Source organism: Rhipicephalus microplus, chromosome X (assembly GCF_043290135.1).
Source record: "Rhipicephalus microplus isolate Deutch F79 chromosome X, USDA_Rmic, whole genome shotgun sequence".
Classification (NCBI taxonomy): Eukaryota; Metazoa; Arthropoda; class Arachnida; order Ixodida; family Ixodidae; genus Rhipicephalus; species Rhipicephalus microplus.
In genome coordinates, this window is record NC_134710.1 from 493,233,528 (window position 1) to 493,250,473 (window position 16,946).

The window sequence follows — 16,946 nt, forward strand, 5'->3', positions numbered from 1 at the left end:
TGTGTAGTCATGGGGCACGAGAGCAGTGGTCTCTGCACAGCTCTAAGCCGCTATTTCTTCACCATGCAGGCCTTCTTTGCGAACATCCTGCCGTGGTTATCAATTTGCTCTGCTGGCTTGGCGCATGTAGGTGCGCCGCTACCGACAACGAACCTCGTCAGCGTAGCCGATCAACACATGCCGAGCTCTGACGCCCCTTGGGTGCTCTTTGAGTATCCACCAGCCCCATCGACGACAGCAGCAATCGCCACCGACAGTTTTAAGAAGCAACACCTGGACACCGCCTTCAGTGGGCACGAGAGCAGTGGTCTCTGCACAGCTCTAAGCCGCTATTTCTTCACCATGCAGGCCTTCTTTGCGAACATCCTGCCGTGGTTATCAATTTGCTCTGCTGGCTTGGCGCATGTAGGTGCGCCGCTACCGACAACGAACCTCGTCAGCGTAGCCGATCAACACATGCCGAGCTCTGACGCCCCTTGGGTGCTCTTTGAGTATCCACCAGCCCCATCGACGACAGCAGCAATCGCCACCGACAGTTTTAAGAAGCAACACCTGGACACCGCCTTCAGTGGGCACGAGAGCAGTGGTCTCTGCACAGCTCTAAGCCGCTATTTCTTCACCATGCAGGTGTGTACTCCTTTACTACACGCTAAAAAATCTGACAACCGCTGTCTACTGCTGTTCCCGTGCCCACGGGTGTTGTGCGAGACTCTGTGTGAATGTTTTTCAATGGCTCACACCTTGCTTTGTTCCGGCGACATTGAGACTAACCCTGGACCCAATACCCGTGCCACAACACAACAAGAATTTCATGAGTTACCCGAAAACCCTGCCGAACAAATGAATGTCTTATTCCATATGTTGAAAGACGTGCACTCGCGTTCGTTACAGAGCTCACAGTGTCAGTCTGAGCTTGCTATTGATGTAAAAGCAATTAAAGCCGGACAAAAAAACATTCACGTTGAAATTACTGGTATCCGGAAGCGGCTTGACGAATTGGAAGAAAAATCGATCAAACTGGATACTATGACTGAAGAATTAGCAAGTGTGCAAAAAGCCGTAGAAGAACTAACCGACGAGAATAACCACGTGCAATCTAGACTAACCGAGCTAGAGGACAGGTCCAGAAGGGACAATTTAATCTTTCATGGTGTTCCAGACTCTAGAGAAACGTGGCAAGAAACCGAGGCGAAATTGACGAATTCTATTTCTGCTATTCTTGACAGTTTTTCCAGCGAGTCATTTCAAAGGGTGCACCGTTTGGGTAACCCTTCACCCACTAAGTGCCGCCCCATCGTCGCCAAGTTCACTGACTTCAAAACGAAAGAGAAAGTGCTGTCACTGCGCAATCAACTAAAAGATAAGAATATTTCAGTAAGCGAAGATTTCTCTGTGGCAACGAGGCAGGCACGTAAAAAACTTATTGACTTTGGGAAAGCTCAGGCCGGTTCTTCACCACTTAAGCTGCGTTACAACAAGTTACTACTAAATAACAAATGTTACATGTATTTTCCCGAGTGCGACAAAGTTCTAGAGGTGAAAAAACGTACCAATTATGTCAATAATGCGAGAGCTTCTTCTTCTGTGAACACGACTACATAGGGTTGCGCGAGGGGAGGTGACCACAAATCAAATCTTCAGGTATCTGTCATTTTTTCTAACGTTAGAAGTGTACTAAATAAATATAATTCTTTATCATCAGCTATTGATACATGTAGCGCAAAAATAGTTGCATTGACTGAAACTTGGCTCCATGCGCATGTCCGCGATCAAGAAATCTTTGATGACGCAACCAATTTTCACATGTACCGTTGTGATCGGACAGTGCGCAGGGGAGGCGGCGTTCTTCTGGCAGTCTCAAAAGACACTCCTTCTTCCTGTATTCATATTAACACTGAACTAGAGCTAGTCTGGGCTATAGTAACCATTGGACACCATAAGATAATATTAGGTGTATGCTATCGTTCTCCCTCTTCACCTTCAACATTTGTCGATGAACTTCACGACGCAATTAATATAGTTTGCACACGATTTCCATCACATCCCCTGTTTCTCCTCGGAGATTTTAACTTTCCTAGTATAATGTGGAACGCATACGCACCCTACTCTTTACCGTCTTCGCCGCAACCAAATGAATTCATTAACCTATGTTCAACGTTTTCCCTGACGCAAGTAGTGGCCTTACCGACTAGGGCAACTACTAACAGTGCTAGCATTCTTGATCTGATACTAACAAACCGACCAGACTTTGTTACCGCTATAACCTACGCACCAGGTATCAGTGACCATTCTTTACTTTCATTTTCATTTAATGCACCCTGTCCTAATAGAGATAAAAAAAAGAAAAAGATACGGGACTATAAAAAAGCCAACTTTGACAAGATAAACAGTGAACTAGCAACTTTTCTAGACATATTTCTAAGCAGTTTTGATACCCGTTCAGTGCAGTGTAACTGGGATATGTTTGCAGATGAAGTTGAACAACTAACCAATAAGTATATCCCTTGCCGTACTATCACAACTAACGCACGTGCGCCATGGTACAACGCGTACATCAAACGCTTATCTAACCGAAAGAAACGTTTTTATCGTGCAGCAAGATGTTTACCCACTAACCACCCACGCTGGGCTGCCTACAAATCTGCATCATCCATCTACATATCTGCACTAAAATCCGCTAAAGACAACTTCCTCACTCAAGTCCTGCCGTCTATGTTACAAACAAATGCAAAAAAATTCTGGCGAGTTATTAACCCCCTATCTGACAATCATATTTCCTTGATCGATTCATCCGGTAACGAAATTAGTGAAGCCCTTTGCGCTTCTGTTCTCAACGATTCTTTTATCCAAAACTTCTCCGTAGATAGCCATAATGATTTACCTAGCGCAACCTTGCACAATTATTCACCCATGTCATCCGTGATTATCGAAACTCTTGGAGTTGTACGTCTCATTGAATCACTTAAGAACGATTCATCTCCTGGTTATGATGGTATTAACACAAAATTTTTAAAAAATACTAGCGCTTATAGTTCCATTATAGTTACTAAAATTTTTCAACAGTCACTAGATACTTCTACTATTCCTAGTCAATGGAAAATCGGAAAAGTCGTTCCACTCCATAAATCTGGTAATAAACACTCTTCGAATAATTATCGTCCCATTTCTTTAACCAGTATTTGTTGTAAAATGCTCGAGCATATAATATTTACAAACATAGTCAATTTTTTAGAATCAAATTCATTTTTCACGTCAGCACAACATGGCTTCCGTAAAACATATTCATGTGAAACACAGCTAATATCATTCACTCATCACTTACATCAGATCCTTGATAAATCATCCCATGCTGACTGTATTTTTTTAGATTTTTCAAAAGCTTTTGACAAGGTTTGCCATAGACTTCTACTTTACAAACTACACCAACTAAACCTTGACGGTAACCTACTAATGTGGATTGAATGCTTTCTCACTAACAGATCACAATTCGTTACTGCCAACTGTCATAATTCTCCATTTCGCGAAGTTCATTCTGGCGTTCCGCAAGGGTCCGTCTTAGGTCCCTTGTTGTTTCTCATTTATATTAATGACCTGTCATCAGTTGTATCATCAAAAATTCATCTATTTGCTGACGACTGTGTTATTTTTCGAGAAATTACTACCGATAATGACATTAATATATTGCAGTCTGACCTTAACGCTATATCTAACTGGTGTGATAAATGGCTAATGGACCTAAACATTAAAAAGTGTAAAATCATGCGTGTATCAAGAAGTTGCACTACTTCACCTATTTACTATCTTAATAACATTCCTTTGGATTCTGTTAACTCTTATAAGTATCTTGGAGTTCACATAACAACTAACCTCAACTGGACAACTCATATTGAATACATCATTATCAATGCTAACCGCATGCTTGGCTATTTACGACGTAACTTTTTTAACGCTCCACATGGTTTAAAACTGCTACTTTATAAAACACTAATACGCTCTAAACTAGAATATGCTACAACCGTGTGGGACCCTACCTATAATAACCTGGTAACTTCCCTTGAACTTGTTCAGAATAACTCCGTTCGTTTTATATTGTCCAATTATAACAGAACCGCTAGCATTTCAACCATGAAAACTTCACTTGCACTTCCTTCCTTAGCATCTCGCAGAAAAGTCTCCCGTCTAACTCTATTTCACAAGATCTACCATCATCCCATCTTGCATGCCCAACTACTACTTCGCCCACAGCACATTTCCCACCGCATTGACCACCATCACAAAGTAGGCATCCCTTCATGCAACACAAAAACTTTTTTCAATTCTTTTTTGCCTCGCACATCAAAGGAGTGGAACAGACTTCCCGGTGACATTGTTGCTATTACTGATAACAATTTGTTCCGTGATGCTTTAGCTAACATTGTGTAATAAGTTCTTTTTTTTGTGTTTTGTTGCAACAGCTAACATTGTATATTTAGGCTTGTTGTTGTATTACCTAACATGTATTATTATACAGCATATTAACAAACATTGTGCTCTTCCAAATTTATTTGTACGATTTAACCGTATTCACTGCTTTTTTTTGTTAAATTCAATATTTTATTGTAAATAACCCACCCCCCTCTGTAATGCCATTTGGCCCTGAGGGTAAAATAAATAAATAAATAAATAAATAAATAAATGCCCAAGCTTCCAGTGCAGGGCTGCGGCATCAATATTTTTAACCAGAGTTCTAGAACTCTGTTCGGGCTTTCTGTACTTGCGAAGTGAGTTCTGCGCCGTAAGCGTTTGACTATACCCTTGGAGCAAGAGTGAATATACTTATTGTGTGGTGCCGCAGAATTATGCTTTATGCAACACATAAACGGAACTGGTTGTCTGAGGGTTCAGTGCACCATATTGTGCAGACGGCATCGATAGCGTGACAGAATTTTAAGTTTTGTTACGACACGATTCTGTCTCTTATTTCATTGTGTATTCTACGTAGGTGGTAAAGAACAAGGCAATGGAGTTGTTGAAGTGCCTACGCAGAGCGCGCAGCCTGAGCACTCGAATTGTGAGTGGGCGCGGCACACTTGGATTTTTTGTTTTCTGTCGACCGCAGCGCTTCTGTGCGTACGGTGCTCGGCTGCCTACCCGCAGGTCGCGGGTACGACCCCGGCCGTGGCGGTCGCATTTCGGTGGAAGCGAAATGGTAGAAGCCCGTGTACGTTGTCAGTGCATGTTCAAAAAACACCAGGTGGTGGAAATTTCCGTAGCCCTCCACTGCGGTGTCTCTAATATTATCTGGTTTTGGGACATACAACCCCAGATATGATGACTATTAGAATGTTTGTTTGTCCAAAAAAAGTTCTTATTTTCTTGAATTTCCCTCTTCCTATGGCTTGTTTCGGTATGCGTTCGCATGTTCACGAATGCGCACGCTTCGTTTTACGGTGCCGGAGTTTATTTGACATGATTTCTCGAAATCTCTGCGCATCTCGCTCCTTGTGCATTGAGTTATGTGTAGCAATCTTTTAGGGGCCAACTGTGGGCACGAATAATCGTATTTGTGTGGCCACTGCGCACTCCATGCTTAGTTGAACATTTAAGCCAGCCTGTTCGACTAAGGTGCCAGTGCAGTAGGGAGAGTAAGCCCAAACACCAGATTAAGGGTGCCCTTAGCAACTTCTAATTTCGCAAAACCTTAATCACGATATGGCCCCCTCGAGCCATCAGTGAAGTTTGTGACGTGAGTACGTATTCAGTGATTATACTGAAACTGTTTTATGTCTCGTGTGATCGATGCACCGAATTTTAATAAAGGACGTTTTGGCATTTTAATAAAGGACGTTTTGAGAGTAACCTATGTCTTTCCGAGTGCGGTATACCTTTACAAAGGTTACCTTCCGATAGAAGAGGGTGTAACCTATAAAAACAAGATTTAACCTTTAATTTTGTAACCAGTAGAAAGGTTACAAATGTAAAGGTTATACTTAGCAACTTTTAAGGTATAGGTGCACGACAATGTGAAAAAGTTCACCTTTGCATAGGTTACCATATTTAGAATGTAGCAACCATAATTTTTATAGAAATGAAAGAAACTCTGTGCAAGCAACTTCCAGTCATGTCAATATGAAGAAAAAAACAGACGAAGCGAATCAATACATATGTATAATTTGTCGTATATTTTTTTTAATTTATGTTCTTTATTATTGCGCTGTCTGCCACACGGCTGCACAATAAAAGTTGTGCTCACTGCAGCTGCCCACACTACATTTCTCATTATACTGCTTTAGGTTTACGGCCATTTTTTTACTTATCAGCATACGTTACATGATAAGTAGTTTAGTAGGCATTTCTAAGGCTGCTATTCACCTGCACGTTGGCCTGTGTTGCAGCTTCGTCACTAGACAACATTTCAGAGTGTCTCTAGCTGTTAGGGCATAGTAAAGATGTTTATATTGTACACTCGCATACAAGCCAAGCTAGGTGTATAAATAAAATATTCTGTCACGCGCACGTGCGCGCGCACGCACATGTTTGTGTGTTTGTGTGTGTGTGTTAGCAGAACGTGCGAAGGTTCAATAGAGATGTTTTTCTTTGACATGAGTTTATTTTATCACACGTACGAAGAGTCGCCCTGTGATATGTATCTACGTAGCCCATCAGACCTTGGAACTATGTCGGGCTTTTTGCATTAGAACGAACCTCCGGTTATTGAAAATTATCGTAGTGATCGACTCCGACGAGATCTGTTCCGGTGGGTACAAGTAAGACCACCGCTGAAGCACTTATCCCGTCGCCTAGCCAACTCAAAACACTCACGGCTAAAATTCTGCCTAAATCTCAGTGTGCCAAATCCTTGAGAAATACCGTGACACGTTTTTCCGTATGCAGACATTATTCATTGTAAGAGCGCCCAGAAATGATATTGTCAGAGTAGCAGCGCTTAGTTTCTAAGTCATGATAGCGCGAAGGGACGAAAAATAAAAAATAAGTTGGGGGAGGGGTGGTGGGGGTGTTCGAAGAATTATCGGGGGGTGAACCCCCTCAACTGCCCCCTCCCTTGGCTGTGCCACTGGCGTACTGTAACAGAGCACTAAGAGATGTGTGACGATGGTAGGAATTAAAGATAAATGTAACTATCACTCGCTCTATGCTTTCAATTTTGCTTATGTTTGATTGGGTGTAAGGGCTGCAGACAGCAGTAGCGTAATGAAGTAGTGGTCGTAGGTATGTATTGTTGGCCAATAATTTAATATTGCTGGTACACCTAGCCAAGGTTATTCTCAGGTATCCAAGTTTCTTCATGGCCTTTTGTTTTTAGGGGCGAAGCTCCTTTTAGCGGCACCCGTTCGTCCCTCGTAGTCGTAGTCGTAGTCATAGTGTGTAACCAGTCTTACGTTTTGACCTGCAAGGTGGTGCCAGTGGGAGATTTCTGCTGTGCGTTGTTGAACAATAAAAATTCGTAGCGTGCGCGTTAAGTAAAAGCCGAATTCTCCTGTCTCTCATTCCCCAATATCAGCCTTTGGCATGTACATTGAGCACCATCTGACAAAAAAGGGTTGCTACGTTAGACTAGCTGGGCGTAACCTCCTTGGTTTTTTATAGGTTTATTGAGCGTTGGGCCGCAGTGCCATCCATACAGTGAACTAGTATATACCATGAAATCAAGGTGGTTAAAGGTGGGAAGTAGGTACGAAGCGCAAGCCGTAAGGAAGTAAAAGTGGAATCCTCCTGTCTCTCATTCCCCATTAGCAGCCATTGGCATGTACATTGAGCCCTATCTGACAAGAAAGGATTGCTATGTTATACTGGCCGGGCGTAACCTCCTTGGTTATAGAAATAATTAGCGAGCGTTCGCCGCAGTGCCATCAACACAGTGAACTATGGTATACCATGAAGTCGAGGTGGTTAAAGGTGGGAAGTAGGTACGAAGCGCAAGCCGTAAGAAAGTAAAAGCCGAATCCTCTTGTCTCTCATTCCCCATTAGCAGCCTTTGGCATGTACATTGAGCACTATCCGACAAGGGTTGCTACGTTATACTGGCTGGGCGTAACCTCCTTGGCTTTAGAAAGGATTAGCGAGCGTTGGACCGCAGTGTCATCAATACCGTGAACTAGTATATACCATGAAGTCGAGGTGGTTGAAGGTGGGAAGTAGACACCAAGCGCAAGCCGTAATAAAGTGTGCTTGTGCCACCTCTCGTTTAGTCCTTGGAATGTCCGCTGAATGGCGGTGCTTCTATATCGAGAATATATGATGAAAACATGCGAGATGGTGGTACTTAGAGTATTGAATAGATAGACGAACGGACACACAGGCAGACGCATGGACAGACTCACGGATGGCTGCACCGACGGATGGACGCATGGACGGACGCAGGGGCGGATGCATGGACGAACGCAGGGATCGACGCACAGATGGACGTGTGGACGCATAAACAGACGCACGCACGGACGGGTGAATGGACGCACGGACGGTCACACAGACGGACGCATGGATGAACGGAAGCAAGAACAAATGGACGGACGAATGCTTCGCCCCCCTTTTCATCATTCACTCCATAAATATGCTGCCAATTTTTAAGTGTGAGCTACATAGTTATTCCAACTAATGTCCGACGTGATTATTAGACCGCGGCATTCCAATTGCTTAGCAGACAATAAGTTCTAACCAATAATGCCGTGCACAAAAGGTAACGACTTCCGTGTGCGTGTTATGGTCATTGATACTGTTTTTGTGAGGTAATGCTCGTTTGCTATTCTAAACACCAAGTAGCTAAAACTGATAAAGACTAATTTAGGATGGCCTTATCTGCATCTCTGTGGATTTGGTGGTATAGTTTGCAGTCATCTGCAAAAAGCCGTATTTTAACTGGATTTTTCGACGGCGTCAATAATTAACAGCACAAAAAAAAAACACGAGACCCAAGACTGATTCTTGTGGTATTCCAGTGAACACTTCGGTTGAGACCGATTTGGCATTGTCAACAACTACTCTTTGTCGCCTGTTCGTCAGATACGCATTTATTTATTGAAACAGCTGGTCGTTTCATAGATGGAGTTTTATTTATTTATTTATTTTATTTAAATAAATCAATAATGAAACCCATTCAACAACAACTTCTGGCGGGACATGCAGTCGAAATCCTTTAAAAAAATTGGCCCCGTATCTGTATGTCAATCTGAAAATGTCGTCGAAAGGCGATACTATTACGTGCGGAGAGAGTAAATGAAACATTTATTTGATGTTCTGTGCAAGAAAATTGGTTAATCATGTTCTGGAGGGGCTGCGTTAGAGTGCCTCGAGCGTGCAGCGGAGGCGCACAAACGCATCAAGTCACGTCACACGTGAGACATGAGCGCCATCTGGCAGTTTTCTTGGAAAACGAAGCGTGTGGCTTTGAGACGGGTGTGCGCGCCCGTCTCAGAGGTGATAAGATGTAGAACGCAAGGTGGCGGGTAGGTGCCACCTCCGTCTCCTCTTAGCAAAGCGTTGGAAACACTACCAGTTCCGTGCAAGCGATGCATGGTCAGTGCAGTGGTATAAGCGCTACGTTCCTTAAAATTACTTATGTATGCCTTTTTCTAGTAAAAGACGCACATGTAGAATATATGCGTGTTGTTTGGTGCCCCAGACATGCGCGATAGTTGCTTATTAATTGGCAAGCGCACATGTATGAATGCTAAACCTTGAAAAACATTGGTGGGCGCTGTGGATGGGTCCGCTGTTTCAAGTACCCGATGCCGTTAGGAGTAGACAAAGAGACAAATGTACACACAGACAGACAGACAGACAGACCAAAATTTTTGCATCGAAATCCCAAAGAAAAACTGTCGTCTTTAAAATCTAAAAATATTACCTCAATCAGGACTTAGCTGTCTATTGCTGCCGCAATTTCACGTACACTTTCTAGTACTGGCGTTACATACGACATTCCGCGATGGATGCCGTGTTGTCGTGTGTCGCAGAGACCATTATCTTCAATAATGATTGAGATACGCTTCAATGTATTGTGTTCTATTAGTTTCGGTGAGGTGCAAAAAAGAAAAAAGACGATAAGAAGATAGCAGTGTTGTGATTTAGGTATTGGAATAATCTTTGCATGCTTCCAGTCAAACGGTATTTTGGCAAGTCGAAGTGATTCGTTGAAAAAATATAAAGATATATACTTGGCACACCATTCCGTGTATCTCTGGAGGAAAATAGTGGGTATACTTTGTTGACAGCTCGAAGTTTTGTTTCACGTCAATATCAAGAAGCAAGAACCATACTCAAGCTTCATTAACATCGAAAGTGCTTATGGGCAGAGGATCACCAAGAATAGCTATGCGAGGTGTTTTGCAATCATCACTCGTGAACATTGAGCAGAAATACTTGTTCAGCTCATTTGCAATTCAGAGTTTGTCCGTCAGCTTGATACCATCAACACAAATATCAGACACGTGGGTGCTCATGGGTGATAAATATCGCCAAAACTTATCCGTGGAGAATTCAACAAATTTTTTCAAGTAAACATTTGGATAATAACGTTTGGTTTTGGATAAGCTACTTTCAGGCTGTTAGCACAGGTTGGTTTGCTTATTAGATTTCGCCTTAGATGATCGTGCTACATGTCGCTGCCTTATTTTTCTTACTTTTCTTCCTAGACGCAGAAGTTCTCTTGTCATCCACGGGTTTGTTTCACTTACAACTTGTTGCTTTTTAGGCACAAAATTTTCAATAAAGTTGTGAACAAGTTCTTTAAAGACAGATATTGAGCTATTGACCGAGACATGGTGTGATTTCGAAACACATACAAATTTGGAAAATTCATTGTCTAAAGAATCAAGTATGACGACATAGTTGGCATGTAAAAACACAGAAATAAGTACTGCCTTTTAGGTAGTTTTAACTCCAACTTTAACTCTAACGTATCACATGCCATTCTGTGATCTGAAAGTCCCTCAAGTTAGTCTATTCTCGGACTATATTTGAGGACGTGGTCGTTAACCAGGAAAGGGTATCTTTCTTTAAAGCGCAAATTGGTTGTTTTACCAGTTGCGTCAGGTGATGAAAACAAAAATATCGGTTAAATGTTCAGCTGTTGTGCAAAGAGCGCAAGGAAAATCAATTGACCAGTCAACCCACGGGACGTTAGTTGAAATCACCAACAAGCAAATTGTTCTTGCATTGAGTGCCAGCTGTACACATAACTTGATTCAAATTGTCAGAAAACATGTCACAGATTTGTTGGCGGTAGAAACCAGCGAATAAAAGATGAAAGTGGTTGAAAAAAGACTTTCGCAATGACGCATTCAAAGGCAGCTATGTCGGGATATCTTTTAAAATGCAAACATTCTTGAAACAACGCAACAACTCCACCACCCCTGGAATCTAGGCCCTCACTACATATTTTGCAGCCTGTGTTAACTTGAAGTCTAAGATACCGCAGTGTAGGCAAGTTTCCAATATTATTACTGTAACAGGGCTGCGCCTGCATGACGTTGTCAGTCCAAGCACGAAGGACGATGTACACGTGACCACTGCATCACATTTTTGCAATTTGAGATCGCAGTTCTCTCGGCAATAAACGTTTTCTATGTTGGACTACCAGCCTGTCTGCATGGTGGCAGCGGTTCCCTTGCGCCATGTCGATTCCATTGACACTGCTTCCTCCTCCTAATTTCTCGGATACATCTGGGGACGCATGGTTAGATGGGCCACATGGTAAATTTATCCTCTGTGCAACTCTAATCAAGAAATAAGGCTATTTTGTCAGTCGTGCCCAAGAATAAACTAACGTTGTGAATAATGTATTTTTTCTCTTTTTTTTTCTTACGCTCGTGTTTAAGTTGTGTTGAACATGTTACCGAAGAGTGTATACACGTGCGTATGTAGACCTCTTTATATATACTTGTCAATCGGGTATGAAAATGTAAGTCTGCCAAATCCGCGTTACTATTATTAGGCACACATTTTTTTCGCATATATAAATATCTATTGATGCGTACAAACTTTCTGTTTTTATAGCAACTGTATTGTTATCTCATATTACTTTGTTCTAAATGCGTTGCGCTATTCTTTCTCGACAATGTGTTGCTGTCAAGTTGTAACAGCTGACCTCTGTCAAGCTGTAGCAGCTTTTAGTACTGTACCCTCTCTTTGAAGTGTGAAGAATAAAATTGATTGAACTGGATTGAAAAGTATTGCACAGCAACTCAGTTAACGAAACAACCAAAACAAGTGAAAGCAGCAACATTACTCGTATTTGTGGGATAAGAAGGCAGAAACTCATTAGTGAAGAAGAAGATGTGCCTGCAGCGTGCAGCCTAGCCAACGCCCGGCTCTCTTGGCTCGTGCTTCGGTTCGTTGCTATGCCTATCTTTGGATGGTTCTTCACGCTGTCTCGCCGCTGTTTTTAACGACTAATAAACCTCTTCACATTTGGTGGAGGGTGCTGTTTATCTCCGTCTCTAAAACCTGCAGCTGCGAAGCCACACGCTACCGCCCGTCATGATTGACAACGCCAACCCATCGGCGCCTTCGCGTCAGTTCAACTGCCCTGGCCATCCTAGGCTACGGGACCCGAAGGTCTTCAGTGGTGCGGATGGGACCGACGTCGAAGACAGGCTTGAGCACTACGAACTGGTGAGCGCCAACAATGAGTGGGATGAAGCCGACAATCTGGGCCACGTGATATTTTATCTGACTGGCGTCGCCGAATTGTGGTCTAACAACCCCAAACACAACATCTCCGCAAAGAGCATTTTGATTGATTGATTGGGGGATTTAACGTCTCAAAACCACCATTATGATTATGAGAGACGCCGTAGTGGAAGGGCTTCGGAAATTTCGAGTACCTGGGGTTCTCTAACGTGCACCCAAATCTGAGCACATGGGCCTACAACATTTCCGCCTCCATCGGAAATGCAGCCGCCGCAGCCGGGATCAGATCCCACGACCTGCGGGTCAGCAGCCGAGTACCTTAGCCACTAGACCACCACAGTGGGGGGCCAATCTAAGTGCGCTAGCCGGATTATGGCCATATTTTAGCCACTGTAGGCGTCGTTTCGTCGTGCTGTCAAGGTGTCGTGTGCTGAAGTGTTCGGTCGGCCGGCTGTCCGCAAGCAGCGAGCAGAATAGCACTTGCACGTCCGCTCTCCGCAGAGTGGCGAAAACTTTACCAACTAATTTGAGGACGTCGTCGACCTTTGTCTACGTTCCAATGGCACCATGCCCGAATCTGACAAGGTCAAACCCATCCTGAAGGGCATCGACGATGGCGCATTTTAAATGCTCTTGACTAGAAATTCGAGCACAGAGCACAGTCTCCGAAGTCGTCAGCTACGATGTTAGAGCTACGGTGAGTTGAAAAAGCAACGCACTCTGACTCGGCAGCCACAACGTGGTTGTGAGTCACTGTCCCGTTTCGACACCATGCCTGCCCGTTCGCCGTTGCTTCAGCAAGTCCGAGCCTTCGTCAGTGAGGAAGTCGCCCACGAACGTTTCTTTGTGCCCTTTACTCACGACACCACCACCCGTGTACCTGCCCCACTTCGCACTGCTGTTTCGGAACAGGTTGCCCAAGCTGTTCCTCTTGCGCAGCACGAGCCGCCTCTATCTAGCCGTGTTCACTGCCCGCGTGCCGCGCAGCCGGTACGCGCACCTGTCACCTATCCACCAGCCGTGCAGCCTGTGGCCGCACTTCTAACGTGTGCAGTGCAGCCAGTGGCTCCTCTTGTCGCCTGTTCGCAAAAGATGCTGCGTCTAGCAGCGCCGCTCACATATGCAGACGCCGTGCGAAGGATTCCGCAACCGCCCTACACTCTAAGGCGAAATTACCCGAAAAAGGAGTAATGGAGCCCAATGGGCGCGCGCGATGAACGAATAGACCGTTGAGGAGCAACCACAGAGGGAAGCGTGCGGCGCGAAACCACTTAGTCTTCACTAGGGATGAACCGCCCGGGCATTGCTGGCAGCGCGAAAAGTGTTGCCAAGGTGACAACCCTCCTTCTTCACAAAACGCATGTCCTTCTCCTCCTCTGCTGGCTCAGCCTTCCACCGTATTTTGCCGGGGGCGGTTGCGTAGCGTCACGCTCGGAGTGCTCGACCACGGCTGCCGGGATTCGACGATCTGATAATTAAGACGTGGTGCTTGTGTGTACGCCTGGATGAGCGTGGGCTGCTGGTTTAGCGTTTCGCTGCACCCATTAAGTCTGGAGCAAGCCTCGACAGGTCACCACGCCGCGCTGTATATCTCTGGCTTCAAGATAGTCACGACCAACACACGACAGGAGCAGTTGGGAAGGCCAATATGGCGGCCGAGAAGAACAGGCCTATCAGATATATACTTCAGTCCGACTCAGGGCAGAAAACAGCGCTGGATTCTAAAACAAGTAGGTCATCATTATTTATTCTACTCTACTTGTCGCGTGTGCGATACAGATCGCGCTTGCCGGCAACGGGCTCGGTCTTGTTGTATATCGCACGCACGAAATGCATCGCAAAGGTCAGCTTCGGCGTCTGCAGTTCGCCAGTGCTTTGCGACCACCTGGGCCGTCATTTTGGCCGTCATTGGTCGTCACTGCCGTCGGCCTCCCGTAGGCTTGCTCATCAAGTGCTCGCCTGTCTTCACCGCCGCGATGAGCTCCATGCTGACGATATTGGGCTGAGACCTCGTCGCTGTGTTGGGAGTCGTCGAAAACACGTTGCGGGTTCTCGTAAACAGCTTGGTCGTAGTATGTCGCTCGCTGTAAGTGCACCAGCACGGGCTGGCGGGGATTTCGCTAACGTTGGAACTCACTGAAAATTGGCTGCCATTACAGTTGGCTTCCCCGTCAGTCAGTCGGTCGCAAGTAGATCAGCGCAGTCCGTTGACCGCGGCGGCGGACTAGCGTTTGCGCGCTGCACTTGCTCGAGTTTGTGGAAAAGAGCCGCATTACCGTCGATTTCTTCGGCACTAGCTCCAAACCAGCTCAACGCTGTTCGTGGCGGCGGCCAAGCGTACGCTCGCTCTCCTGTTTGATTTCGCTGGCGGCAGACCATCCGCGTGCATTGCCGTGTTTGGTCTCGCGTTCGCTTGCTCGAGCTGATCGACGTCGCTCGCTTAGGACTAGCCGACTTGTTAGCGGCACGGTGGTTCACGGAGTTGTGACTGTGGCCGCCGCTCCTAAGCTGTTGCGCTACGGGGATCGAAATGAGTCTTTTACGATGAGTGACATCACGGTGAAATTACTAGCATGTATATTCTTACATATGTTTTTATTTCACCTTGCACGTATTTCTCATATGCATTTGTATTCATCCTCTGTCACGTGTGACTCTCCATTTTACATACTTATTGTGCAGCCGTGGGAACACACCGTGCTGAAGACTGTGCGCTGGCGTCTGCGATGCCTGTCGTCCATGTATTTCGTCAGAGCAGCTTCAGATGGACTGTGCGAGATGTGAAGGTAAAGTTATTTGTGTGTCATATTTTAAGGCTTGTTTTTATATTAACGTTCACCTACTTGCCATATGCATGCAACTTCACCTTTTGTGACGTGTGCCCAACTATTTTTACTATATAATTGTACGTGCAGCCGTGGCAACACAAAAGGCAGAAGGCTGCGTGAGCTGGCGTCTGCAATGCCTGTCATCTATCGCTTCCGTCGGAGGAGCTCCCCAAGTAGTGAACAAGATTTGACGAGACTGGACCTGTACACTTCACCATGAATTCACTTAAAAGAGTGGGAAAACTTCATGTGTATGTAGAAAACTAAAATATTTCGATGTCTCACTTTTATCTTTCGTTGTTGCCGTGACTGTGAAAGCTGTTACACATACATGGCTAACTACTTTTTCGCGTGTTCTTTTCTGTGGAAATTGCTGCTAACTGCGCAAAAAAAACAGGCGAAAAAAGTATTAGGCCTGGCGGAAAATAAACAAAAACAATGTTTGAACTGGGGAGAAAAAGTTCATTCGATTGGATTATTTGAGTTATTCAACCGTTTTTCCCGCAAGGTGCAACTGTGAGGACTAACGGTTACCCGGTAAGGTGTAAATGTGTGGATTAACAGTTGCTCTATAAGGTGCAAATGTGAGGAATAAATGTTAGTCCTTTGGGGTGAACTGTGGCACTAACAATTACTCACTAAGGTGTAAATGTGAGGACTAATTGTTAGTCCCTTGAGGGGACTAACTGTTAGATCTGGTACCGTTGGTCTTTAAAGGGTTTAAGGATTGTGACAGCCCCATTAGTCCCCAAAAGGACGACCCACACACCCTTTTGCCTTAGAGTGTACACCACGCGCTCACAGCCCGCACAACCGGCTGCTTATACTGCACCTTGGGTGGCACCACCAGTCACCAATCCTTGGAGGACGCCGAATAACCGACCGATATGCTACGCCTCCTTCACTCCGGGACACGTTGCCTTCTACTGCCACCGTCAACCTCAGATATTTGGTGAATATGTCCGATCGTCGCAACCCAGCAGCCAACCCTTCGCACAATAAGGGCCGGTCTCGTCAACTCGCTATGCCTCTAGTAACGATCCCGACTTCGTGACGCCGCGTGCACCCTCTCCTCATCGGCGATCACCCTCCCCTATGCGTCGCTGACCCGGACCCTCTGACCTGGAAAACTAAGCACCGCAGTTCAGGAGGCAATAACTGCGCCTCTTTAGAACTGTCTAAACCCTCACCTTTCTCCTGCTAACGTGGTCGCAGTAACTGTTGAAGGTTATTGTACTTTCGCCCTTGTTAACACTGGCACCACTGTTTCTGGTATTGCCGCTAATCTCTGCCGTTTATTACGCAAAGTCACGACGCCGCTATCGGGACTGTCGCTCCACACCGCAAGCGAAAAGCAAGGTCTCTCGCAGCCTGCACTGCAAGAGTGTCCATCGAAGGCATTCTTTACATTGTGGAGTTTATTGTCCTCGCTGCCTTTTTGCATGAAGTCATCCTACAGTGGAACTTCCTAACCCGCCATAATGTCGTCAT